Genomic DNA, 10,006 nt, shown 5'->3' with positions numbered 1-10,006 from the left:
TCAGCATCAGAACACCTTCCTCTCCTTCTCCTCCTACCTAACTCCCCCACCTCCACCTCCTCCCCGAGGCTTACCGGCTATCATCCCCACTAGCCAGGGGGCCAACGACCAGGCAGGTCTCCGTACCTCACAGCCAATAGGAACCCCTACGTTGTGACTTCACAGAGCTTCTGTTGATCTACTGCACAGCAACGGAGTCAACCAACGGAAATGCTTCAACGTTGACCCACTTTTTAACCAATGCCTCTTGTACAACAAAAAAAGACTAAAGCCAATTATCCACTTTTTAAAAAAATAATTCAACCCACTACATGTGTACTCTGTGTCTGGGGGAATTAACGAATAGGACCAGTGTACTTTCTAGTTCACCCATTGCCTCACCTCAATTACCCAGCAGCCACAAGTAAAAATAAAAAAGTCTTTAGCCACTTTCTCCACTTGCATATGCTAATTTGTGGCCCATGCGCCACCCTTTCAGGTGGATTCTCTTTCAGGTGGATTTAGTATGGCCACATGTTCTATTAATAAAGCAAGCTAGTTCATAGGCTAGATAAGCTACTGTATATTTTCCATTAGCACACACAAGGATGTCATGTTCATAGAAATAAAATTACCCAAACGTTCAAAGCCCCTCAGACCATTGGAATTTGACTTCACGTCATGGCCTGTCAATGCTAGTCAATATATTTCTACGGCCATGTGTTAACAATGATTGGCTGTTATGTCAGCTAAGTGATGATTGGCTGTTATTCATCAAATAGTGGGTCATCGAAGTGATTATTGGCTGTTATTCAGGAAGCAGTGGGTCAACTAAGTGAGGATTGGCTGTTATTCAGAAAGTGGTGGATCAGGTAATACTGTATCTTCCCAGACTCCTTCACTGTAGAACGCTAATGGTTAGCCTCACTCATCTCCAGGCATAGGTCTTAAGATTACACACACACTGAATCAACTCTCGTCTCCACCTTAGGGCTGCCTCAGAGCAAGACATTGACTGAGTCACCACTCTGAGGCGATGCCTAAGTAGTTATAATTACCTATCATTGTAATTAGGTAATCATTTGATCTTAACATTCCTAAACATATTGATTTTAGTCATAGATTGTTAATTGTTTCTGGATCTATACACTGCTTGCATGGAATGAATAGCACTGAGGTGATTCTTAAATGCACATGACTTAGTACAGTTATTAGTAAATCATTGAATTTCAGTGTTCATAACCAAATTGATTGTCATCATTGATTAATATATATTTTTTCTGGATCTATGGAATGTTCTGTATGTGTGTAGTTTCTGTAAAACCACATACAGGTAACAACAGCCAGTTGTGGTGGTAGAGAATCACCAAGGAAATGCAAATGTGTATCCTATCCTTCTCTTACTGCTGTATTCTCGGAGCTGACGTCGGTGCCAACCAGCCATGGAAGATGCCTTCCTTTCTAGCATGAGCTTGTATCTATGGCAACCGCTTCATCATCTCATAATGTGAGAGGCTCAGCTGCCGAAGTTAAATGGACTTTTTTACACCCTGGAAAGAAAAAAAACCTAATGACTCGGGTCATATAATTGTTTAGAAGTGGCGGTAGGGACCATTGAGAGGGGCCGCAACCTCAAACCTCTCCAATCTCAAATGCAGAGAAAGATGAGAGAGGAAGGGGGGATAGAGGGACAGGGGATAGAGGAAGAGGGCACTGAAAGGGGTTTCAATGGCTTTGAAATGACTAAATGACAGGCACTCTTACAGTTTTAGCAGCTCAAGCCTCTCTGCAAGCACTGCAGCCCTGCCTCCCCTTTTATCCTCCCTCAGGTTGGAGTAGTATAGCTGCAGGCTGGTGCTAATAGTGGCACTGAGGCCCCGCAGGAGATTGCCCGTTACCAAGACACCCATCCTTTTCCATCGATCTCAAAATCACTGGCTTTCTATCTGCCATCAGGCTGGGTCACTGATATCAACGGTGAAGTCTCCCTTTTCCACCAAATAGAAATTCAGGGGTGAAAGTATCTGTCCGTTGGAGTGTATTGGTGTTGGGGTAGCTTTTTGTCTCCAAAATAAATAAAAAATGTTTCAACTGTCATGTTTCTTTACAATTTCCTATCTAAATAGAACAATTAATTTGTTCATAAACTAAATATGGACTATACAATTGTATTTGTGGTCATTTGTGTTGGATGGAATGAGATTGTTGAATGTTGTGAATAGTGTGTAATGTTTATACTTAAACCTGAAGAAATACAACTCCGTATTTAGACTAAACATGAATCTTAAACACACACAATCTAAATTCAATTATAAACACGCAATCACGGCCTTCTCCACAGGCCCCAATCTACGCTAGCAAAACGTAAGGATTGTTCTAGAAATGATTCAGTCATTACTGAAGCCCAGGTACTTGGCTGGAGTCCTTCTGATGCCTGTTCAGATAATATATTAGCTGAAAAGATCTCCTGCCTGCATCCTAACTGCCAGTGTCATCTTTGTCCTCCACCATTTGGTCCAACAAATTATCCCAATTCGGGAGGCACCCCTGGAGCGACACGTTGAAAGCATGGCGTGACTCTCCCTGTGGGGGGTTTTTCTCCCTTCTTTCTCCCCCCGCACTAGGCCGCCTAACTCCCCAGTCAGAAGAGAGAGACAAAATGACAAAAACACACTCTCTCCACCATTTACCTTAAAGTGGCGATCCTAAATCTCTCCTTCCTCCATCTCTTCTCCCTCTCTTGCGTGCCTCTCCGTTGACCCCCCCCCCTGCTAAGCAAAGACAACATCTACAGTCATAAACGAACCTGAAACAACAGGGTCAGCGCTAAGTGAGTCGCTGAACGTCATGTTCTCTCTATGGTGCTTCTCCCAGTACATGAGTGATCTGTATGGGCCAAGTTGTTTGTTGCCTTCATTGTGTTGCATAGGAATGCATTCTGTTCACATATACCTTGTCTAGGTACCCTCTTCGTCTTTTGTTTGTTCTGCTCTGAAACCTGTTCATCTACATGATTTCACGATACTCACTAATTAAACCCTTACAGAACTAATTTCATGTTGTAATAGGTACTTTTCTTCATCATATGGTAAGAACACGTGCATTCTGGTACCCTGGCAGCGCAGATTAGCTCGTAGCGTAGGTCCATAAGCAATACTTATTTCATCCGGCTTTCTCAGCATTTTCCTTTTCCTTTTCAACATTTTGTGTCACCCTCATACAGTTTGGCTGCTGTGCTGACATCAAAGTCTCTCTCCAACTATCTCTCATTATTTGGTTGGATTACAGTTTTTCCCTGAGCAGTGTGAGCTTTGGACAACACCTAAAGAGGCTCAGTGGTGATGTCTGCTCCTTTCCTCTCCTCGGCTGGCGTCAAGTCCTTTATGGGCCGGTGATGAAGACTAATGTTTGGAAACCAAGAAATCTTAGCATCAGTGATACCCAGCCTGGGCAATGGTTGGTTTTGTGGAGAGGCTGCGAGCGAGGACAGTGTAATAGCTTGTTAATTTGAAAGTTTAACAGTGTGACAGGGATGCCACAGGCGTTATCACATGTAGTGTTTTGTTTGCTCATCCTCTCCCTCTCTCTTCTGTCCTCTCCCAAGCACCATATCAAACGAGAGCCATTTGCAGTGGGCCCGGTAACAAGCATCTCCAACCTCCCCTCCCAAAACACAAAGATGGCCGCCGCTATTCACACACACGGTGCCTCCTTCTCCTTCTCATGGCCTTTGAAGTTGTTATCTTGTTAACATTTTTAAGACCCTCAGGGGCCGAGGAAGCGAGGGGGAGAGAGCGACGGAGACCCCAGGAGACGGGGCCGTTCTATTAGCACACCAGCAGCCCTCCAAAGATTAGCACAGTTGCAAAGCAGGAAATTAGCCCACTACCTGCTAGGTTAATCAAATAACACCCGCCGACTACGCCAAGGCCTCGACAGCAATGGCTGGCTGCAATACCTGATGACCGTTTCATGTCCAGTTTGAAAAATAGTTGGAAATAGCACTGGAACAGAGCTGATATGACTAATCTAATATGTAGTTGAGCTGAGGGCCAATGGCTTTCTGATTTTTCAAGGCTACCTCAGCAGGTGTAAGGCTTTGAACAGGAGCTGCATGAGAGCAAAGTAATAAACAGTCTGGTACAGCATGCTTTTTAAATATATAATGGGCTCAATAGTTAAGCTAAATTTGATCTAATTATTGTCAATGTATTTCACAGTATTATCCCAGGAAAATAGTCAGTAAAAGGCTATGTCAAAATGCGGCAGAATTGTACAAAATAAACTATTCACCTATTTATTTACCAATTTCCTAACTCTTCTTGCCAGATGATAAGTGATTGTGCATAATGGCTGTTTCACAGTATTCACTGAGGTCAAATAGACCTGATAAACTAATTTGGTCTGGCTAAGATAGTGCTGTGTAGGGACTGGGTTGGACTGACTGCCTCGCACACAGTAAAACCCTTCAGAGGTGACAAAGTAAACAGAGTGGCAGAGCCCAAGCAATTGACCCCAGAGAAAGGCCTGACAGGTGTAGAAATACAATATCCCCCCCCACACACACACACGCACGCACGCACACACACACACACACACACACACAGAAAGAGAGAAGGAGACAGAGGACAAAAGAGTGGCGACAAAGACCGGTGTGCCAACTCCTCACTCTGAGCCCAAGTAGAAAGAAAGGGGGGCAGCTATGACAAAGAGCAGGAACCAAGCAATGTTGACCCTCTAAAGGAGCGCAGGGGGGCGATGGGGGCGACAGGAAGTAATAGAGAAACATCCCAGGGCTCAAGCTGACGGGTTTCGATTGTGTTTCAGATTATTTTAGTGTCCAATAGAAATTAATGGTAAATAATGTATTGTGTCGTTTTGGTGCCACTTTCATTGTAAATCACTTCTACATGAATGTGGATGCTACAATGATTACGGATGATCCTGAATGTATCGTGAATTATGACAGGGGAGGAAGCTGCAGATGCACAAATACAATACCTGCCCCTAAAATGCTAACCTTCACTGTTATTGTAATGGTGAGAGGTTAGCATGTCTTGGGGGTATGATATAAAATGCTAACCTTCACTGTTATTGTAATGGTGAGAGGTTAGCATGTCTTGAAGAGCCTCGCATTCAAATCCCTGATGCAGGTTGTAACTGTATAGTGAACATACAGTACACTTAAGGGCATGGACTGTGAGTGTGCACCAAGAAGATATAGATGTAATTACTGTACTCTATATAGTATAGGCCTATGAGGTGGTAATGGTCTGAGTCATAGCAAGAAGGAATGCAAAGGGACTGGTTCAGGACTCTCACTAGGTTCAGCCAAGAAAGAATACACATGGACTGGTTCAGGACTCTCACTAGGTTCAGTCAAGAAGGAACACACAGGGACTGGTTCAGGACTCTCACTAGGTTCAGTCAAGAAGGAGCACACAGGGACTGGTTCAGGACTCTCACTAGGTTCAGTCAAGAAGGAGCACACATGGACTGGTTCAGGATTCTCACTAGGTTCAGTCAAGAAGGCACACACAGGGACTGGTTCAGGACTCTCACTAGGTTCAGCCAAGAAGGAGTACACATGAACTGGTTCAGGACTCTCACTAGGTTCAGTCAAGAAGGCACACACAGGGACTGGTTCAGGACTCTCACTAGGTTCAGTCAAGAAGGAACACACATGGACTGGTTCAGGACTCTCACTAGGTTCAGTCAAGAAGGCACACACAGGGACTGGTTCAGGACTCTCACTAGGTTCAGTCAAGAAGGAACACACATGGACTGGTTCAGGACTCTCACTAGGTTCAGTCAAGAAGGAGCACACATGGACTGGTTCAGGACTCTCACTAGGTTCAGTCAAGAAGGAGCACACAGGGACTGGTTCAGTACTCTCCCTAGGTTCAGTCAAGAAGGAACACACAGGGACTGGTTCAGGACTCACTAGGTTCAGTCAAGAAGGAGCACACAGGGACTGGTTCAGGACTCACTAGGTTCAGTCAAGAAGGAGCACACAGGGACTGGTTCAGGACTCTCACTAGGTTCAGTCAAGAAGGAACACACATGGACTGGTTCAGTACTCTCACTAGGTTCAGTCAAGAAGGAGCACACAGGGACTGGTTCAGGACTCTCACTAGGTTCAGTCAAGAAGGAGCACACATGGACTGGTTCAGGACTCTCACTTGGTTCAGTCAAGAAGGAACACACTGGGACTGGTTCAGGACTCTCTAGGTTCAGTCAACAAGGGTATAGGGAGGTAGGATGCAGCTTACTCATAGTGGAACACAGCAGGGGAGATTATGGACCAGGGTATATGGTGGTCAGGAGTAACATGGCACTGGGTTAAAAACTTTAAATAAGAGCCTAACATTTAATCACTGAAGCACGTTGTTACTGTATAGTAATACAATATGGCACGAGGGAGTGTGGTATATGGCCAATATACTACGGCTAAGGGCTGTTCTTGGATACAGCAAAGCCCAGAGGTGCATTATTGCTATTGTAAACTGGTTACAAACATAATTAGAACAGTAAAAATAAATGTTATACGGTTTCATATGCCATGGCTTTTAGCCAATCAGCATTCAGGGCTCGAACCACCCAGTTTATAATAAACAATATACAGTGTGTTAGCATATGTCACTGTACTGTCTGTATGTTATGTTTGGATTTACACCAAGAGGAAATATTTTAATACAGTATTGTATTATACACTGAGTGTATAAAACATTAGGAACACCTTCCAAATATTGAGTTGCACCCCCTTTTGCCCTCAGAACAGCCTAATTTCATCGGGCATAGACTCATGGTAAGCTGTCAAGTGTTCCAGGGATGCTGGTCCATGTTGACTCCAATGCTTCTCACAGTTGGTTGGATGTTTTTTTGATGGTGGACAGTTCGTGTCGTGGAGGGGATGTATCCAGGTGATTCCATGTCGTGGAGGGGATGTATCCAGGTGATTCCATGTTGTGGAGGGGATGTATCCAGGTGATTCCATGTTGTGGAGGGTGTATCAAGGTGATTCCATGTTGTGGAGGGATGTACAGGTGATTCCATGTTGTGGAGGGGATGTATCAGGTGATTCCATGTTGTGGAGGGATGTATCCAGGTGATTCCATGTTGTGGAGGGATGTATCCAGGTGATTCCATGTTGTGGAGGGGATGTATCCAGGTGATTCCATGTTGTGGAGGGATGTATCCAGGTGATTCCATGTTGTGGAGGGATGTATAGGTGATTCCATGTTGTGGAGGGATGTTACAGGTGATTCCATGTTGTGGAGGATGTAAGGTATTCCATGTTGTGGAGGGATGTATCAGGTGATTCCATGTTGTGGAGGGATGTATACAGGTGATTCCATGTTGTGGAGGGATGTAAGGTGATTCCATGTTGTGGAGGGGATGTATCCAGGTGATTCCATGTTGTGGAGGGATGTATCCAGGTGATTCCATGTTGTGGAGGGGATGTATCCAGGTGATTCCATGTTGTGGAGGGATGTATCAGGTGATTCCATGTTGTGGAGGATGTATCCAGGTGATTCCATGTTGTGGAGGATGTATCAAGTGATTCCATGTTGTGGAGGATGTATCCAGGTGATTCCATGTTGTGGAGGGATGTATCCAGGTGATTGTTGTGGAGGGATGTATCCAGTTGTGGAGGGATGTATCCAGGTGATTCCATGTTGTGGAGGGATGTATCCAGGTGATTCCATGTTGTGGAGGGGATGTATCCAGGTGATTCCATGTTGTGGAGGGGATGTATCCAGGTGATTCCATGTTGTGGAGGGGATGTATCCAGGTGATTCCATGTTGTGGAAGGGATGTATCCAGTTGATTCCATGTTGTGGAGGGATGTATCCAGGTGATTCCATGTTGTGGAGGGGATGTATCCAGGTGATTCCATGTTGTGGAGGATGTATCCAGGTGATTCCATGTTGTGGAGGGGATGTATCCAGGTGATTCCATGTTGTGGAGGGGATGTATCCAGGTGATTCCATGTTGTGGAGGGATGTATCCAGGTGATTCCATGTTGTGGAGGGGATGTATCCAGGTGATTCCATGTCGTGGAGGATGTATCCAGGTGATTCCATGTTGTGGAGGGGATGTATCCAGGTGATTCCATGTTGTGGAGGGGATGTATCCAGGTGATTCCATGTTGTGGAGGGGATGTATCCAGGTGATTCCATGTTGTGGAGGGGATGTATCCAGGTGATTCCATGTTGTGGAGGGGATGTATCCAGGTGATTCCATGTTGTGGAGGGGATGTATCCAGGTGATTCCATGTTGTGGAGGGGATGTATCCAGTTGATTCCATGTTGTGGAGGGGATGTATCCAGGTGATTCCATGTTGTGGAGGGGATGTATCCAGGTGATTCCATGTTGTGGAGGGGATGTATCCAGGTGATTCCATGTTGTGGAGGGGATGTATCCAGGTGATTCCATGTTGTGGAGGGGATGTATCCAGGTGATTCCATGTTGTGGAGGGGATGTATCCAGGTGATTCCATGTTGTGGAGGGGATGTATCCAGGTGATTCCATGTCGTGGAGGGTGATGTATGTATCCAGGTGATTCCATGTTGTGGAGGGGATGTATCCAGGTGATTCCATGTTGTGGAGGGGATGTATCCAGTTGATTCCATGTTGTGGAGGGGATGTATCCAGGTGATTCCATGTTGTGGAGGGGATGTATCCAGGTGATTCCATGTCGTGGAGGGGATGTATCCAGGTGATTCCATGTCGTGGAGGGGATGTATCCAGGTGATTCCATGTCGTGGAGGGGATGTATCCAGGTGATTCCATGTTGTGGAGGGGATGTATCCAGGTGATTCCATGTTGTGGAGGGGATGTATCCAGGTGATTCCATGTTGTGGAGGGGATGTATCCAGGTGATTCCATGTTGTGGAGGGGATGTATCCAGGTGATTCCATGTTGTGGAGGGGATGTATCCAGGTGATTCCATGTCGTGGAGGGGATGTATCCAGGTGATTCCATGTCGTGGAGGGGATGTATCCAGGTGATTCCATGTCGTGGAGGGGATGTATCCAGGTGATTCCATGTTGTGGAGGGGATGTATCCAGGTGATTCCATGTTGTGGAGGGGATGTATCCAGGTGATTCCATGTTGTGGAGGGGATGTATCCAGGTGATTCCATGTTGTGGAGGGGATGTATCCAGGTGATTCCATGTCGTGGAGGGGATGTATGATTCCAGGTGATGTATCCAGGTGATTCCATGTCGTGGAGGGGATGTATCCAGGTGATTCCATGTCGTGGAGGGGATGTATGGTGATTCCATGTTGTGGAGGGGATTATCCCATGTTGTGGAGGGATGTATCCAGGTGATTCCATGTTGTGGAGGGGATGTATCCAGGTGATTCCATGTTGTGGAGGGGATGTATCCAGGTGATTCCATGTCGTGGAGGGGATGTATCCAGGTGATTCCATGTTGTGGAGGGGATGTATCCAGGTGATTCCATGTTGTGGAGGGGATGTATCCAGGTGATTCCATGTCGTGGAGGGGATGTATCCAGGTGATTCCATGTCGTGGAGGGGATGTATCCAGGTGATTCCATGTTGTGGAGGGGATGTATCCAGGTGATTCCATGTCGTGGAGGATGTATCCAGGTGATTCCATGTCGTGGAGGGGATGTATCCAGGTGATTCCATGTTGTGGAGGGGATGTATCCTGGTGATTCCATGTCGTGGAGGGGATGTATCCAGGTGATTCCATGTCGTGGAGGGGATGTATCCAGGTGATTCCATGTTGTGGAGGGGATGTATCCAGGTGATTCCATGTTGTGGAGGGATGTATCCAGGTGATTCCATGTTGTGGAGGGGATGTATCCAGGTGATTCCATGTTCCATGTGGAGGGGATGTATCCAGGTGATTCCATGTTGTGGAGGGGATGTATCCAGGTGATTCCATGTCGTGGAGGGGATGTATCCAGGTGATTCCATGTTGTGGAGGGGATGTATCCAGGTGATTCCATGTTGTGGAGGGGATGTATCCAGGTGATTCCATGTCGTGGAGGG

At 45.9% G+C, this 10,006-nt stretch overlaps 1 long non-coding RNA gene across 4 annotated transcripts in view; it reads left to right on the top strand.

Annotated features, from left to right (window-relative positions):
• The first annotated feature begins 8,664 nt into the window (after positions 1-8,664).
• The window catches only part of LOC127913658 (uncharacterized), a 1,564-nt gene continuing 222 nt past the window's right edge, over positions 8,665-10,006 (top strand). The window contains exons 1-5 of one of the 4 annotated variants that reach the window (XR_008086332.1): positions 8,665-8,765; positions 8,926-9,053; positions 9,377-9,408; positions 9,890-9,921; positions 9,986-10,006. The exon at positions 9,986-10,006 is cut by the window's right edge and continues 11 nt beyond it. This is a non-coding gene — a long non-coding RNA (uncharacterized LOC127913658). Of the gene's footprint in view, positions 8,766-8,925; positions 9,054-9,198; positions 9,250-9,376; positions 9,409-9,472; positions 9,537-9,889; positions 9,922-9,985 lie in introns of those variants that run through there. The other 3 variants (XR_008086335.1, XR_008086333.1, XR_008086334.1) reach the window with 3 other exon arrangements.

Source organism: Oncorhynchus keta, chromosome 29, assembly GCF_023373465.1.
Source record: "Oncorhynchus keta strain PuntledgeMale-10-30-2019 chromosome 29, Oket_V2, whole genome shotgun sequence".
In the NCBI taxonomy this organism is placed as follows: domain Eukaryota; kingdom Metazoa; phylum Chordata; class Actinopteri; order Salmoniformes; family Salmonidae; genus Oncorhynchus; species Oncorhynchus keta.
Note: the sequence above shows the minus strand (reverse complement) of the source record. Positions and strands in the feature narration are given on the sequence as shown.